A 17,618-nucleotide genomic window follows, 5' to 3' on the forward strand; every position below is an offset into this window, starting at 1 on the left:
CGTCACTAGCTCATGGACTCTTGCTAATTACATGAAAGAAATAACTAGACCTCCAGTCCAAATGGAAATAGAGAGAAATAGCTTTGAGGTGCTTCTTAGCAGGATCCATCCAGACCCCAACGGGAACAGGACCAAGAGGAGAACAAACCCCTTGATGCCCCACCCAAACAGAAGCAACGAGAACCAGCCTGACATCATAAACGAAAGGCTTCCTCTCTGAGCTCCGTCAAGGGCAAAGTCTTAAAAGAAAAAAGTAATCTCACATGGAGTTCCCTTCCCTGGCAATCCTATTCACAAGGAAGATATTGTGCTGAAGGAGGAACCTAAGCATAATAAACCTCTCATCTGAGAGAAAACTCATCACCCAAACAGGATAACCAGACATTCCAGCACCACATGGATGGTATAGACCCTTAAAGAACAGAAACCATCGCCCCCCAAGAACCAGGACCAGCCTGTTACAAAGGGCATTCCGGAACAGAACCGGGTCACAGAAATTTTGAAACCCTAGAAGGGATCGATAAAACTTAGAGTTATGTAAAAAAAATAATTTAACCTACAACTAATACAGAAGTGATCAAGCGACCACAAAATCGCTAGTATGGAATTCCAGAGAAGAAAGGTTTCCCAACGGAGAACATATAACAAACATGAGCTTCCAAAAAAAAAAAAATACATCTTAACCAGATCAACGAAAAAGAGGACAGCACCTACAGGTGAATGCCCAAGAAAAATGGTTACACTGACAGGGCCAGCCCATCAGAGATCCTATTCTCCGAAGCTCAGAACTGGAACAAAATACCGTAAAGAAAAAGAGAAATTGGCGACAATAAGGAGATTAACTTCATCCCCCCATGTCTAACCCAGCTTGCCATCTGGAGCAGAAGACCGAGGATCCCTTAATCCCTGCAGGCTGGGATCCTCCAGCACTGCCAAAACATGCCGCAGCAGGACATGAAGGCGCCAGTCTATAACAAAAAGCAAGACTTACCTCCGCCGGGGGAACTGATAACCCTAACCCTGAGGATTGGGCCCCTGAAGCCTCAGAGGCAACCGCTTCCACAGAAAGCTGATCTGACCCAGACGATCCCTCGTCTGACGAGTCCTGGTTCACCGAACACGGACAGAATCTCACCAACGTCTTTCTCCCTAGGAGATGCAAATGTGCCAATGCCAAAGAAATGGCCATGCGAAACCGTGCCGTAAACTCTGGAGGAAACAAGCCGCCTTCCGGAGAAGGGGTAACGGCATTAGGGACACCTGCTTGCGTAGCCAAAGAAGGTTATAGGGTACTCGCCACATGGGATATGAGGTCCCCGGGGGCGGATGGCTCGGCAGACTCTAAGTTCCCTGAATCAGGAGAAAACCGTAATCTAAAAAGAATGCATCTAAGCTTTTTTTGTTTCAGCACTCTGGGCAGCACTTTTTTATTGGTGGATGAATTTATCCACCAATTAGCAGGAACAACCCAGGTTGTTCACCAAAAATGGGCCGGCATCTAAGCTTACATTCTTGCATTTCAAATAAAGATACCAAGAGAATGAAGAAAATTTGATAATAGGAGTAAATTACAAAGTTGCTTAAAATTGCATGCTCTATCTGAATCACAAAAGAAAAAAAAATTATGTAAGAATTTACCTGTTAAATTCATTTCTTTCATATTGGCAAGAGTCCATGAGCTAGTGACATATGGGATACACAATCCTACCAGGAGGGGCAAAGTTTCTCAAACCTCAAAAAGCCTATAAATACACCACCACCACACCCACAATTCAGTTTAACGAATAGCCAAGAAGTGGGGTGATAAGAAAGGAGCGAAAACATCAACAAGGAATTCGAATAATTGTGCTTTATACAAAAAAATCATAACCACAATAAAAAGGGTGGGCCTCATGGACTCTTGCCAATATGAAAGAAATTAATTTATCAGGTAAATTCTTACATAAATTATGTTTTCTTTCATGTAATTGGCAAGAGTCCAGCTAGTGACGTATCGGATAGCGAATACCCAAGATGTGGAACTCCACACAAGAGTCAATAGAGAGGGAGGGATAAAAATAAAGACAGCCAATTACGCTGAAAAATTAATCCACAACCCAAATCAAAAGTTTTAATCTTTATAATGAAAAAAAATGAAATTATAAGCAGAAGAATCAAACTGAAACAGCTGCCTGTAGTACTTTTCTACCAAAAACTGCTTCTGAAGAGAAAACATCAAAATGGTAAAATTTAGTAAAAGTATGCAAAAGTTGCAAAGAAGAAAAGTATGAAAAGTATGCAAAGAAGACCAAGTTGCTGCTTTGCAAATCTGATCAACAGAAGCTTTATTCTTAAAAGCCCATGAAGTGGAAACTAACCTAGTAGAATGAGCCGTAATCCTCTGAGGCAGGGATTTACCCGACTCCAAATAAGCATGATGAATCAAAAGCTTTAACCAAGACGCCAAAGAAATGGCAGAAGCCTTCTGACCTTTCATAGAACCAGAAAAGATAACAAATAGACTAGAAGTCTTCCTGAAATCTTTAGTAGCTTCAACATAATATTTCAAAGCTCTTACCACATCCAAAGAATGTAAAGATCTCTCCAGAGAATTCTTAGGATTAGGACACAAAGAAGGGACAACAATTACTCTACTAATGTTGTTGGAGTTCACAACTTTAGGTAAAAATTTAAACGAAGTCCACAAAACCGCCTTATCCTGATGAAAAATCAGAAAAGGAGACTCACAAGAAAGAGCAGATAATTCAGAAACTCTTCTAGCAGAAGAGATGGCCAAAAGGAACAATACTTTCCAAGAAAGTAATTTAATGTCAAGAGAATGCATAGGCTCAAACGGAGGAGCCTGTAAAGCCTTCAAAACCAAATTAAGACTCCAAGGAGGAGAGATTGATTTAATGACAGGCCTGATACGAACCAAAGCCTGAACAAAACAATGAATATCAGGAAGAATAGCAATTCTAAAGAGCAGAGATTTGTCCTTTCAATGAACTTGCAGACAAACCCTTATCTAAACCATCCTGAAGAAACTGTAAAATTCTAAGAATTCTAAAAGAATGCCAAGAGAACATATGAGAAGAGCACCATGAAATGTAAGTCTTCCTAACTCGATAATAAATCTTTCTAGACACAGATTTACGAGCCTGCAACATAGTATTAGTCAGAGAAACCTCTATGACTAAGCACTAAGCGTTCAATCTCCATACCTTCAAATTTAATAAAATTGAGATCCTGATGGAAAACCAGGCCTTGAGATAGAAGGTCTGGCCTTAACGAAAGTGGCCAGGGTTGGCAACTGGACATCCGAATAAGATCCGCATACCAAAACCTGTGAGGCCATACTGGAGCCACCAGCTGTACAAACGAACGTTCCATTATGATTTTGGAAATCACTCTTGGAAGAAGAACTAGAAGCGGAAAAATATAAGTAGGTTGATAATTCCAAGGAAGTGTCAACGAATCCAGTGCTTCCGCCTGAGGATCCCTGGACAGATACCTGGGACGTTTCCCGTTTAGATGAGAAGCCATCAAATTTATTACTGGAAGCCCCCACATCTGAACAATCTGAAAAAACACATCCGGGTGAAGAGACCACTCTACCAGATGTAAAGTCTGACAACTGAGATAATCCGCTTCACAATTGTCTATACCTGGGATATGGACCGCAGAAATTAGACAGGAGCTGGATTTCGCAAAAGCAAGTATTCGAGATACTTCTTTCATAGCTTGAGGATTGTGAGTCCCACCCTGATGATTGACATACGCCACGGTTGTGACATTGTCTGAAAACAAATAAACGGTTCACTCTTCAGTAGAGGCCAAAACTGAAGAGCTCTGAGAATCGCACGGAGTTCCAAAATATTGATTGTAATCTCGCTGTCAGAGATACCCAGACAGCTCCCCAACCTGAATCGCATCTGTTGTGATCACAGACCAGGTTGGACGAACAAAAGAGGCCCCTTGAACTAAACAATGGTGATCTAACCACCAAGTCAGAGATTTTCAAACATTTTTAAGAATATTAATTGTGATATCTTTGTATAATCCCTGCACGATTGGTTCAGCATACAAAGCTGAAGAGGTCTCATGTGAAAACGAGCAAAGGGGATCGCGTCCGATGCTGCAGTCATGAGACCTAAAACCTCCATGCACAAAGCTACTGAAGGGAATGACTGAAACTGAAGGTTCCGACAAGCTGGAACCAATTTCAGACGTCTCTGGTCTGTTAGAGACAAAGTCATGGATACTGAATCTATTTGGAATCCTAAAAAGGTTACCCTTGTCTGAGGAATCAAGGAACTTTTTGGTAAATTGATCCTCCAACCATGTCTATGAAGAAACAACACTAGTTGATTTGTGTGAGATTCTGCAGAACGTAAAGACTGAGCAAGTACCAAGATATCGTCCAAATAAGGAAACACAGCAATACCCCGATCTCTGATTACAGAGAGAAGGGCACCGAGAACCTTTAAAAAGATCCTTGGAGCTGTTGCTAGGCCAAAAAGAAGAGCAACAAATTGGTAATGCTTGTCTAGAAAAGAGAATCTCAGGAACTGATAGTGATCTGGATGAATCGGAATATGAAGATATGCATCCTGAAAGTCTATTGTGGACATATAATGCCCTTACTAAACAAAAGGCAAAATAGTCCTTATAGTCACTATCTTGAAAGTTGGTATTCTTACATAACGATTCAAATTTTTTAGATCCAGAACTGGTCTGAAAGAATTCTCCTTATTTGGGACAATGAACAGATTTGAAAAAAACCCCAGACCCCATTCCTGAAAAGGAACTGGCACAATTACCCCAGACAACTCCAGGTCTGAAACACACTTCAGGAAAGCCTGAGCTTTCTCTGGGTTCACTGGAATGCGTGAGAGAAAGAAACTTCTCACAGGCGGTCTTACTTTGAAACCTATTCTGTACCCCTGAGAGACAATGTTCTGAATCCAATGATTTTGGACTGAAATGATCCAAACATCCTTGAAAAATCTTAGTCTGCCCCCTACAAGCTGGGCTGGAATGAGGGCCGCACCTTCATGCGGACTTGGGGGCTGATTTTGATCTTTTAAATGGCTTGGATTTATTCCAGACTGAAGAAGGCTTCCAATTGGAAACCGTTCCTTTAGAGGAAAGATCAGATTTCCGTTCCTTATTTTGTCGAAAGGAACGAAAACGGTTAGCAGCCTTAAATTTACCCTTAGATTTTTTTTATCCTGAGGCAAAAAAGCTCCCTTCCCCCCAGTGACAGTTGATAGAGAGAAGAGAGAGATAGCAACGTTGATTTAGAAGTCATATCAGCATTCCAAGATATAAGCCATAAAGCTCTTCTAGCTAAAATAGCTAAATACATATATCTAACATCAATTCTAATGATATCAAAAATGGCATCACAAATGAAATTATTAGCATGTTGAATTAACTTAACAAGGCTATACACATTATGATCTGGTACTTGTTGCGCTAAGGTTTCCAACCAAAAAGTTGAAGCAGCTGCAACATCAGCCAAAGAAATAGCAGGCCTAAGAAGATGACCTGAACATAAATAAGCCTTCCTTAGATAAGATTCAAGTTTCCTATCTAAAGGATCTTTAAAAGAAGTACTATCTGCCATAGGAAGAGTAGTACGCTTAGCAAGAGTAGAGATGGCCCCATCAACTTTGGGGATCTTTTCCCAAAACTCCAATCTATCAGTCGGCAAAGGATACAGTTTCTAAAACCTTGAAGGAGTAAAAGAAGTAACCAGTCTATTCCATTCCCTAGAAATCACATCTGAAATGGCATCAGGAACTGGAAAAACCTCAGGAATAACTACATGAGGTTTAAAACCCGAATTTAAACGTTTATTAGTTTTAATATCAAGAGGACTAGTCTCCTCCATATCTAATGCAATCAACACCTCCTTTAATAAGGAACGAATATACTCCATTTTAAACAAATATGAAGATTTGTCAGTGTCAATATCTGAGGCAGAATCTTCTGAACCAGATAGATCCTCATCAGAGATAGATAAATCAGAATGTTGTCGGTCATTTAAAAATTCATCAATTTTATGAGAAGTTTTAAAAGACCTTTTACGTTTATTAGAAGGCGGTATGACAGACAAAGCCTTCTGAATGGAATTAGAAACACATTCTCTCACATTAACAGGAATATCCTGAGCATAGATGTTTAAGGACCAGCAACAGGTAATGGACTACTACTAATGGAAATATTGTCTGCATATAAAAGCTTGTCATGACAACCTTCACAAACTGCAGCCGGAGGAATAGTTACCACAAGTTTACAACAAATGCACTTAGCTTTGGTAGAACCGACATCAGGCAGCAGCATTCCAGTAGTAGATTCTGAGACGGGGTCAGTTTGAGACATCTTGCGATATGTAAGAGAAAAAATAACATATAAAGCAAAATTATCAATTTCCTTATATGACAGTTTCAGGAATGGGAAAGAAATGCAATAAAATGAGCCTCTGGAAACCAGAAGCAAAAAGAAATGAAGACTTAAATAATGTCAAAAAGTTTGGCGCCAAGTATGACGCCCAACTGACAAAATATATTTGGGCGCCAAGAACGTTTGCAACAAACACGAGCGTCATAGATGACGCAACTATGTGAAAAAACTCGGAGCCAACTAAGACACCGGAAATGACGAAATTACGTCAACAAATGTAATTATCGCACCAAAAAAGTCTTGCGCCAAGAATGACGTAATAAATAGCATTTTGCGCTCCCGCAAGCCTAAAAGCCCGCAATTTAGAAAAGAGAGTCAATTTGAAAATTTCAGGTAAGAATTTTTTTTATGCATTTCACAAATATGAAACTGACAGTCTGCAAAAAGGAAATATACTGATAAACCTGAATCATGGCAAATATAAGTACAAACATATATTTAGAACTTTAAATATAAAGTGCCAAACCATAGCTGAGAGTGTCTTAAATAAAGGAAACCTACTTACCAAGACACTCATCTACATAAAGTAGATAACCAAACCAGTACTGAAACGAGAATCAGCAGAGGTAATGGTATATAAGAGTATATCGTCGATCTGAAAAGGGAGATAGGAGATAAATTTCTACGACCGATAACAGAGAACCTATGAAATAGATCCCAGTTAGGATGACCATTGTATTCAATAGGTAATACTCCCTTCACATCCCTCTGTCATTCACTGAACTCAGAGGAACCGGGCTTCAAAAAAGCTGAGAAGCGCATATCAACGTAGAAATCTAGCACAAACTTACTTCACCACCTCCATAGGAGGCATAGTTTGTAAAACTGAATTGTGGGTGTGGTGGGAGGTGTATTTATTGGCATTTTGAGGTTTGGGAAACTTTGCCCCTCCTGGTAGGATTGTATATCCCATACATCACTAGCTCATGGACTCTTGCCAATTACATGAAAGAAATTTGGGTTCAGTGTCCCTTTAAGTAAAAAGAAAAGATCTTACCGGAATCTACGACATGGAACAGGAACACGGCCCTTCAAGTGTGACAGATAGTAGCCTCGATTCTGACATGGACTTCTGACATGGACAAAGCAGGCAGTGAAACTCATCAACGCTGATTGCTAAGGAGCTGTTAATATGAGACGGGATGGTTTCGCAGAAAGACTCTCCTTGCTTCTCCGGACTCCAACTTTCATCCAAGCTCTCACTGAGAGGCTGACAGGACTACTTCCAACTCCAGCCCCATTCCGAAGAGTACTATCCTCCATAAAAGACTTTAATCTTCCGACACTTCTCTGCCAACCTCCTGTGACGAAAGGCAAAGAATGACTGGGTGATGAGGGAAGTGGGGGAGGTATTTAAGCCTTTGGCTGGGGTGTCTTTGCCTCCTCCTGGTGGCCAGGTTCTGAATTCCCAAAAGTAATGAATGCAGCTGTGGACTCTCCCCGTTTAAGAAGAAAATATAGGTTTCATAAGTAAATAAAAAAAACGAAGGGTTTAAATGGAGTGATAGCAAAAGTGCTAAAAAATCTCCAGTCCTTTGAGCAAGTTTGTCGCTTAAATTCCAGGTCCTTAAAGGGACACTGAACCCAATTTTTTTCTTTTGTGATTCAGATAGAGCATGCCATTTTTTTTTTTATAATTTTTTATTGGTAAACCATTCAGGGGTACATAAGAAAAAAAAAAAAGAGGATAAGGTTAGCGACATTAGTTACATATTAGGGGAATATACAAGAACACAAACAGAAAATAAAAGCTAAACGGATTATTCCTTATTCTTTTTTATCTTTCTGATCAAACAAGTGAAAAAGCGACCAGGAACAGAGTATAAGGAATTGTTCCATATCTCATGTAACTATATGCATACATCCTAATGGCCTATCGTAAAAACGAAAAAAAGAGTAGTTAAGGCAAAATAGATCTGTCTCTAATTTTGGCTGAGCACAATCTAGTCCCCTAGATATGTAACCTGCTCTCATCAAAATTAGCCCCTAGATGGAAACCAAAAATAAGTTTTTTTTCTGTTTTTAGAACAACCAGCTGTGATATTATTTAATTTTGAAATTCGTTGAAAATAAATCACAGCTATCGACAGAGGACAAAAAGATCCTCCAGACATGGGGCTAAAACATAGAGAAGGACAATAACAAACACAAAGAAGGGAAAAGAAAAGAAAAAAAAACCCAGAAGGGGAAAAGAGAAGGGGAGGGTAGGCTGAGATTGCTTCCGGCAAAAAACCCGGATGCCTAGACTTCACCATATTCCTAATAGTACTAATTCACTATCTTTAAAGGGATAGATAATGTATTCAATCTCGCTGGGGGGAGCGCTTTGATAAATTGTGACCATTTAGAAAAAAAGTTCTTTATGTCTTGATCTTTTTGCAGGTTAGTGTCAAGTTGTTCAATGATACATTGCTTTTTTAAGCAATTTTTTACTTCAGTTAAACTCGGGATGGCTTTTAACTTCCATTTCTTAAAAATCAGATATCTCACCGCGAGGGTAGCCATACTTATAATTTTACTAGTCTGATACGGTGGGATAGGGTTATCCGAGAAGAAGACTATCCTCCTGGGGGAAAATGTGTGTCCATTTTTCCAAATCCCCCATAGACCATTCCCAGCCATGGTCAGTAACCTGCTTAAGAGCAAAATGTCTCACTTGCAAGTATGCAAAGAAATCGTTATTAAGAATAGCGAAATCCTGCTTGAGAGAGTCAAAGGACTTAATACATTTCCTCTCAAAGTCCAATACCTGTTCCAGTCTTACCAGTCCAAGTAATGCCCATTTAGAGAATACAGCTGACTGTATGCCTGCTATGAACTGAGGATTATTTGATATAGAGAGATGTTTTGAGACTTCAGTGTTTATATGAAGAGCCAAAGCTATCCTTCTCCAGGCGGAAATTGGGTTATAAATAGAGCTCATCTTTTTTATTGAAATAGGGATCACACTGCTATTGCAATGAATCAATGCTACCAATGAGTAGGGATGAGTCATATTGCTCTCTAAGTCCCCATTAGTAATGTAATTGCTATTAGTAAGCCAATCTGCCGAAATTCGTGCCAGAAATACTTGATTATAAATACGAAGATCAGGGAGAGACAGTCCTCCGTGCTCTCTCGGTAGGGTTAGTCTAGTTAACGAAATTCTCGATTTTCTTTTCTGCCAGATGAATGCTCGTAAGGCAGTATTAAATGCAGTGATATCTTTTGCTTTAAGAAGTAGAGGAGTGTTCTGGAGAACGTAGAGAATTTTAGGGAGAAGAGACATTTTGAACAAAGCTATACGACCTGACAATGACAAAGGAAGATTCTGCCAATTTTTTAGTACTTCTCTAACACTGGCCAACACCGGGAGTATATTCAATGAGTACCAGTTGTCTGGATTAGCCGAGATCCAAATACCCAAATATTTAAAAGAATCCTGAACAATTTTGAAAGGAATGGATATAGGTGAATTTTGCGATTGTTTAATCCAGAGCAGTTCTGATTTTGCAGAATTAACGGAATAACCTGAGAAGGATCCGAATTTTTCAATTATCAAAAGAAGTTTAGGAATATTACTTTGTGTGTTTGACATATATATCAACACATCGTCAGCATAAAGTGCAGTTTGCAAGATTTTTCTTTTAATCTTGATCCCCTCAATCTGTTGGCGGATTTGATTAGCCAGAGGTTCAATGGCTAGATCGAACAGGAGCGGCGAAAAAGGGCACCCCTGCCTCGTGCCTTTTTCTAGTTTTATGGCCTGCGTGGGAGACCCGTTTACTATTACTTTCGTATAAGCGTTCTTATATAGATTATTAAAAAAAGTCAAAAAGTGACCCGTCAAACCAAATTGTTGTAAAGGCTATATGATCATGGTGAACCGAGTCAAATGCCTTGCCTGCATCTATTGATATAATTGCCAAGTCAGGGGTGCCCTCTCCAGCCCCCTCCCGCTGCCCCCCACCTGTTTTAAAATAATCTACCACAAGGAACACCTCCCTTATTTTAGCTGAGGAATTGTGTTTCTTTAGAAAACCAGCTTGGTCCTCGTGAATAATACTAGGCAGGTGAGATTGAAGCCTATGTGCAAGTATTGATGATAGAAGTTTGTAATCGGTGTTGAGAAGCGCAATTGGTCTGTAAGACTCTTTTTCAGCTGGATCTTTACCCTGTTTAAGAATAAGGGAAGTGAATGAAGCCACAAAGTCAGGGGAGGGGGTGGTGCCTTTAATGTAGAGATCATTAAATAATGTAGTTAGATGAGGTACTATTTCGGGCATTAGGATCTTATAGAACTCATTTGGAAGAGCGTCTGGTCCCGGGGTTTTGTTAAGAGACAGTTTCTTTATTGAAGCAAGAACTTCAGTCTCTGATACTGGGGCACAGATCTGATCCAGCATTTGAGAAGTTAGCCTTGGATATTGAATTTTCTCCCAAAACTCCTCCCTTTGTTTAAAGTCAGAGGTCTTATGTGCATATATGGATTTAAAATATTCAGTGAAAATATCGAGAACTTCTTCAGCTGTCTTATAGGTTTTGCCTTCATGACGAAGTGAAGTGATTAATGAAGAGGCCCTATCGCACCTAACCAGGTTCGCAAGAAGCTTCCCTGTTTTGCTCCAAAAACGATATAGTTTTGCCTGCATTCTTAGGTCTTTCTGAGACGATTGGTACAGAAGGAGTGAATCTCTTTCTCGTAAGGCAGTTGTATACTTCGTCCAATTCTCAGGTGAGTCCAGTAGAATGTACTGATTATAGGTATTTATGACTGATTTCAGAACTTCTGTTTCTCTTACCTTGAGTTTTTTTGTCCTTGCTATAGTGTATGCTAGAATCTCACCTCGCAAGACCGCCTTAGCCGTCTCCCAAAAAATGGCAGGTTTAATGGTGTGTTCATGATTAAATAGTGTATATTCACGATATTTAGCTATAAGCCAATTTTTAAACTTGTTATCTGTAGCTAAATGCCGGGCAAACCGAAAGCCCGTATTCCTTGCGGGGGTAGGGCTTGGCCGACAGTATAAAGAAATAGGCGCATGGTCCGAAATAGTGATGGGGAAGATTTCTGCAGTTACATTAGAATTAACAAGCCTGTCATCTAGCAAAAACAAATCTATACGTGATAACGATTTGTGAGCCCTTGAGTGACAGGTAAAGTCTCTGGCGTCCGGATTTTTCAATCTCCAGATGTCAGTAACCTTCAAATTATGTGAAATTTTGTTAAACATCTTTGTTTCAAGATTATCTCTTTTGGAGAGCTTTGCCTGAATCTGTCTAAAGGATACTTTGGGGCCATATTGAAATCACCACCAATAACTAGGTAACCTGCTGCACAAAGCATGAGCCTGTTTTGAAGAGCATCCCAGAATGAGGAATTAAAAATATTTGGGGCATAAACATTACATAGTGTATAAAGAATTTTGTTAATTTTCATCTTTACAATAATGTACCTTCCTTCTAGATCTGTATCAACCTGTAAGATCTCATAAAGTTTTTTCCCTAGGAGGATAGCCACCCCACTCTTCCTATTAGAAGAGGCGGAAAAAAGAACCTCCTTAACCCAAGAAGCTTTTAATTTAAGCACTTCCTTGGCTTTTAAGTGGGTTTCTTGAAGAAAGGCCAAATCCGCATAGTTCTTCCTCAGAAAAGTTAAAACTGCCTTTCGTTTGATAGGCGAGGTGAGGCCACCTATATTCCAGGAAATTAATTTGAATTTATTATCCATAGCCATTTGAGTATAAGAATACTAAAACTAGAGAGACATAGAGAAGGAAAAAAAAAATAAAAAAAAATAAAGCCCCACAATAAAAGACAAATTCACACTTAAACATACAGCATTATCCCATTTCAAGCAGGCTGCTGAAGGAAGTTTAGCCCAACTTCGCCTTCCCTCTTTATTTTGTATTACTCCAGTCAGTGTAATATAGTTATAATATCAGTCCTACCTGACTGTACTTATTATACAATAAACAAAAACCACCCTATCCCGAGGGGGTTCCCTAATCACAGGACCTAACTTCTCAGTGTATAACATAGTCATTTCCTAGTGAGGTTGTGAGTTCAGCGTTTTAAAGAAATTTTCAGCCAATTGGGCATCTTCAAATATATGTGTTGTGTTGTTAATTACAAGTCTGAGTTTGGAAGGGTAAATTATAGTGGCATGATGACCATTCTGTATGAATTTGGTACAAATTGGGGCCAGTTCTCTTCTCTTGGAAGCTGTGTATGAAGAGAAATCTTGAAAGATTAGAATCTTAGCGCTTTCTATAAAGATAGGCTGGTTTTTCCGAAAATATTGTAATATCATATTTTTGTCCTGAAAATTAAGTAGTCTTGCAATAACCGGTCTAGGACGATTACCATTTTTGTTATCTAGACGAAGGATGCCTAACCTATGGGCTCTCTCCACCAGAATCGGGTGATCGGTTGGAGGAATTTTAAGAGCCTTTGTGAGTGTGTCTGAGATAAAACAGCATAGATCATCGAATTGTTTGTCTTCTGGAAGACCAATTATTCGAATGTTATTTCTTCTGGAGCGATTTTCCAGATCCTCCAGCCTATCATAGATTTTTTGAGTATTATTGCTCAGACTTTCTAGTTTAGTACTGTGCCCTGACGTTAGATCTTCCAGGTCTGATACTCGCTGCTCCACTTCCTGCAGCCTGTTGGAGAATTGTCTAATCTCTTGGGTGAGTGAAGATATGTCTTGTCTAATCTCTGCCCTAAGAACATCAAATTTAGGTGTAAGAGCATCTGTAATGCTTGCAACCAAACTCTGTAGAGTGGAGGGTTCCGGCAAAGCTATTGTATGGGCTGAGGTTGATTGTGACTCAATGATAGAATCCTGTGTGTTTTTAGATTTCCTGTCCCTGTGTCTAGCTGCCATGTTTGGAGAGGGTGTCTTAGATGCAATAGATACAAATTTATCCATAAGCCACGTGCCTATTTGTGATAGTGAGGGGGAAGTGTTGATAAAAAACACTTCTACAAGGAGTGAAGGAAGAAAACCAGGGGAAGTTAAGTAGGAGTAATATTCCTATATGAGGTTAATCCAAAAAAGTGACAGAGTGTGAGGAAGCGGTGAGGTCAAGGACAGTGAAAGAAAATTGTGTGTCAAAAGGCAGTATTTGTGGTCAGCAGTAATAGAAAAAAAAAGTGAGGTGTAGTGTGCTTAGGCTATTTTAAGGTGGTTAGTGTGGAATTCTGTAGAAGATAAGTTTAGTCTAATTACCAAGGTAAATGATGAGGTGTTAGTACAGGTGGAGCTAGGGTGTTTGTGGTTTTGGCAGGGTAACAATTATGTGGGATTAATGAAAATTTCAAATAATAGGATTCTGAAAAATACTCAGTCCATAATGTTATAACCACGGTAGACAATTACGTAATTCTTTAATGTGAGGGTATTTAGAAAGATGCTCACTTCCTCTCTTCTTCAATCAATAAAGGGTTTCTGGTCTGCTAGGCAATGGCAGAATAGGTTACTGGCTCCCTAGATGAGTTAATTCTAGAAGTCAACACTAAGTTTTTTTTTAGCAGATACTCTAGTTGTAGTTTTCTTAAAAAGATAGTCAAGTTTTCTCTATGTTTAGGTTTTATGGTTTCGGCTACAGAAAGGTTCAGGTGAAGAGACCAAGGATTTTCCGTTTTACTGGCCCACAGGAAGTATAGAAAACATTGTCAAAATGTTAGTTAAACAGTGACCTTTCTATGATAGATCTTAAAGTTTTGTGATTTATAAACAACTAGTCCTAAAGCCCGTTCACACGGGCCGTGTTGTGTTATATTTAATTTTAATCTCTCTCTCTCAATCTCTCTCTCTCAATCTCTCTCTCTCAATCTCTCTCTCTCAATCTCTCCCTCCCTCCACTTGCCGGATCCTCGCGCTGCTGTCATTCACCCCTGCGCGTGCGATCAGCCCTCTCCCCCTCCACTTGCCGGGTCCTCGCGCTGCTGTCATTCACCCCTGCGCGTGCGATCAGCCCTCTCTCCTCCACTTGCCGGGTCCTCGCGCTGCTGTCATTCACCCCTGCGCGTGCGATCAGCTGCTGTCTAAGGCCAAGTGTTTGTCTGAACTGCGCATGACGGCTTCAGACAAACTCTTGTCTTTTATAATATAGGATGGTATAATAGATAATAGTACTGTATAGGTGGCCAAAGTAGACAAGAGCTATTTGTTCTCTTAGTGGTGCCAGAGACTGTAAGCAGTTTTGGAGAGAGGAGCGCTTAGAGAATTGTGTTCATGATGTACAAGACATACAAAATCACAAATGGAAACAGTATAGTGTTGTCTTAAAGTGATACACTGATCCTATCTGGGCAGTACTGTTTTGATTATGTAACTTTATGTGTACCAATGTCGCTAAGTAGTAGTAGTACAGAGTTATCAATATATTGGCCAAACCGCTTTTTATAGGCTTGTATAGTGCTAAAATGATAGTTGCCTGTTTATAGATATAGGTATGGCCCCTTTATTAGTAACAATAGGGCAGTGCTACTAAGTAAGTCTCACGGTTCAGCATAGGTTTAAGATCCTTTATAGTGACAATCTAGCAATGCAGTTTATGTTGTTCATAGGGTATTATAAAAAGATCTAGAGCTCTAATCTTATATTATGATAGAGAAACAATAAAATTATAATACTCATATAGCATTGTAGGTACAATATCAGTGTAGTTAAATTAAAGCATTTCTCAAGGTGATTTCCCTTTTTATATTTAAGGAGCACACAAAGAGACGGGAATCATACACAATATGTCCATATATCTAAGATCTGTGCATTTTTTAACAGATATGGTAAAGTCCCAAACTAGATATTTGGTAGTTTGCAGATCAGTGTTATTTTCCCTTTATTTTTTCCTTCTTTTCTGTTCCCTTTCCCTTATCTTTTGCCCAAGATCTTGTCATAAAATATATTAGCAGCAGCTCTTGGGGTATTGGCCTGAGAAAAGAAGTTTTTTTTTTCTTCCTTTTTTCCCCCTTTCCCTTTTCTTTTAAAAGGTACAGAGCAAATTCAGTTCAAACATAAGCATTAATGGCAGTTTGCTTGTAATATATGGTTAATATGCAGAGAAGTTGTGTTTGGAAAAAAGCAGGACTAAGTGAGAACAAATGTAGGTCAGTTAGATACTTTACCGGCCCCTGGCCAGAGATATGCGATATCGATGGATATTTCCTTGTGAGACCAGTCTCCCCCTACACGCAGCACCGGTGGGAGGGGGAGTACTAGATAGGCAGAGGTGGCTGAGGAAGTCCTGGAGACCACTGCACATTAGAATAGATCCAGAGGAACTGCAGGAAGAGTTGCCGCGACTCAGGACAGGATTGGCAGCACAGCAGATGGATATGACCCGGGCCCCTCACGCAGCACCGGTGGGAGGGGACGTCCGGGCCAATGGGGAGCAGTGCTCAGGCAATCCCTGCGCCTCCTCACTCTCCTGTCATCCGAGACGCCGCGGCTCGATGTACCTGGCGTGCAGCACTCACCCACGGTCCTCCAGGCGGCCACAGTTTCCCACTTCAGAGCCAGGTAAGAGCACAGGGGCCAAGGAGAGGGCTGCACCACAGACCGGTGCCCAGTTAAGCTGCTAGGTTCAACTCAGTTGCCACAGAGTATTTTAGAGGGGTAAAGGTGAAATGCAGTCCCAGATAGCCGAGGTTCCCAGCGTTAAACACGTCTTGTCTTTATGTCCAGGCAGGTGGGGGCATTCTGCACCTAGAGCTGGTAAAGCCTCCTACGTATACAGCTGTCAGGAGAAAGGCTGCTTGGGGTAAATAGCAGTACTAAGTATGGACAGCGGGCAGAGAGCCGTCTCTTCCCTTCTCCTTCCCCGCCTTCCACCAAAGTATAGTAGTTTTAGATTCAACCTCTACTAGGGAATGAAGGGAAATTAAGTCCTTGTAAAGGCTGCTACGTGCAGCTTAGTGCAATGGAGTGGCACCAAAAAAGATTCCGGTAGCGATAATTCTGGCTATGCAAGCCGCCGAGGGTCTAAGGGTTTAGGCGCAGAATTCCCGCCACTGAGCTTGCAGGAGAGGTGAGCCAGAACAGGTGTCTCAGGAGAATTTATGAGAAGAACACCATGAAATGTAAGTCTTCCAAACTCTATAATAAATCTTTCTAGAGACAGATTTACGAGCTTGTAACATAGTATTAATCACTGAGTCAGAAAAACAGCTATTACTTAGAACTAAGCGTTCAATTTCCATACCTTCAAATTGAATGATTTGAGATCCTGATGGAAAAACGGACCTTGAGATAGTAGGTCCGGCCGTAACGGAAGTGGCCAAGGCGGGCAAACTGGACATCCGAACCAGATCCACATACCAAAACCTGTGTGGCCATGCTGGAGCCACCAGCAACACAAAAAAGAGACTGTTCCATGATGATTTTGGAGATCACTCTTGGAAGGAGAACTAGAGGCGGGAAGATGTAAGCAGGATGATAACACCAAGGAAGTGTCAGCGCATCCACTGCTTCCGCCTGAACATCCCTGGACCTGGACGGGTAAATGACATTTGGTGAAATAATTTCTACACTTTTACAACAAATGTACTTAGCTTTGGTAGAACCGATGTCAGGCAGCAATGTTCCAGCAGAAACTTCTGAGACAGGATCAGATTGGGACATCTTGCTCAATGTAAGAGAAAAAACAACATATAAAGCAAAGTTATCTATTTCCTTATATGACAGTTTCAGGAATGGGGAAAAAAAAGCAAAAGCATAGCCCTCTGAATGAGAAAAAAGCAAGAGGCAAACATCAATGGGGTATTGAAATAATGAAAATAACCGGAAATGACACACTCGTGTCACTAATGACGCCGCCGTGTGAAAGGTCTCAGTGTCACGTATGACGCCGGAAATGACGAAGTTGCGTCATAAACGTATTTTTTCGCGCCAAAAAAAATATTTTCGCAATAAAGTTTAGCATTTGACGCACCCGCGGGCCTAATACCCGCAATAGCAAGAAGTCGTCAATTGAAAAAAAAAGACTAAACCCCAGGTAAGAAATACATTTCTTAAAAATGTTTAAATTCCCCAAATATAAAACAGAGTCTGCTGAAGGAAATACATGAACCTGACTCATGGCAAATATAAGTACAATACATATATTTAGAACTTTATATAAATGCATAAAGTGCCAAACCATAGCTGAGGTGTCATAAGTAATAAAAAACATACTTAC

The 17,618-nt window shown here is 40.3% G+C and overlaps 1 protein-coding gene across 1 annotated transcript in view; it reads right to left on the bottom strand.

Annotated features, from left to right (window-relative positions):
* The window catches only part of NEDD1 (NEDD1 gamma-tubulin ring complex targeting factor), a 361,264-nt gene that overhangs the window by 176,384 nt on the left and 167,262 nt on the right, over positions 1–17,618 (bottom strand). The gene's annotated exons all lie outside the window — the stretch shown is intronic.

The sequence above is a fragment of the Bombina bombina genome, chromosome 6, assembly GCF_027579735.1.
Source record: "Bombina bombina isolate aBomBom1 chromosome 6, aBomBom1.pri, whole genome shotgun sequence".
Classification (NCBI taxonomy): domain Eukaryota; kingdom Metazoa; phylum Chordata; class Amphibia; order Anura; family Bombinatoridae; genus Bombina; species Bombina bombina.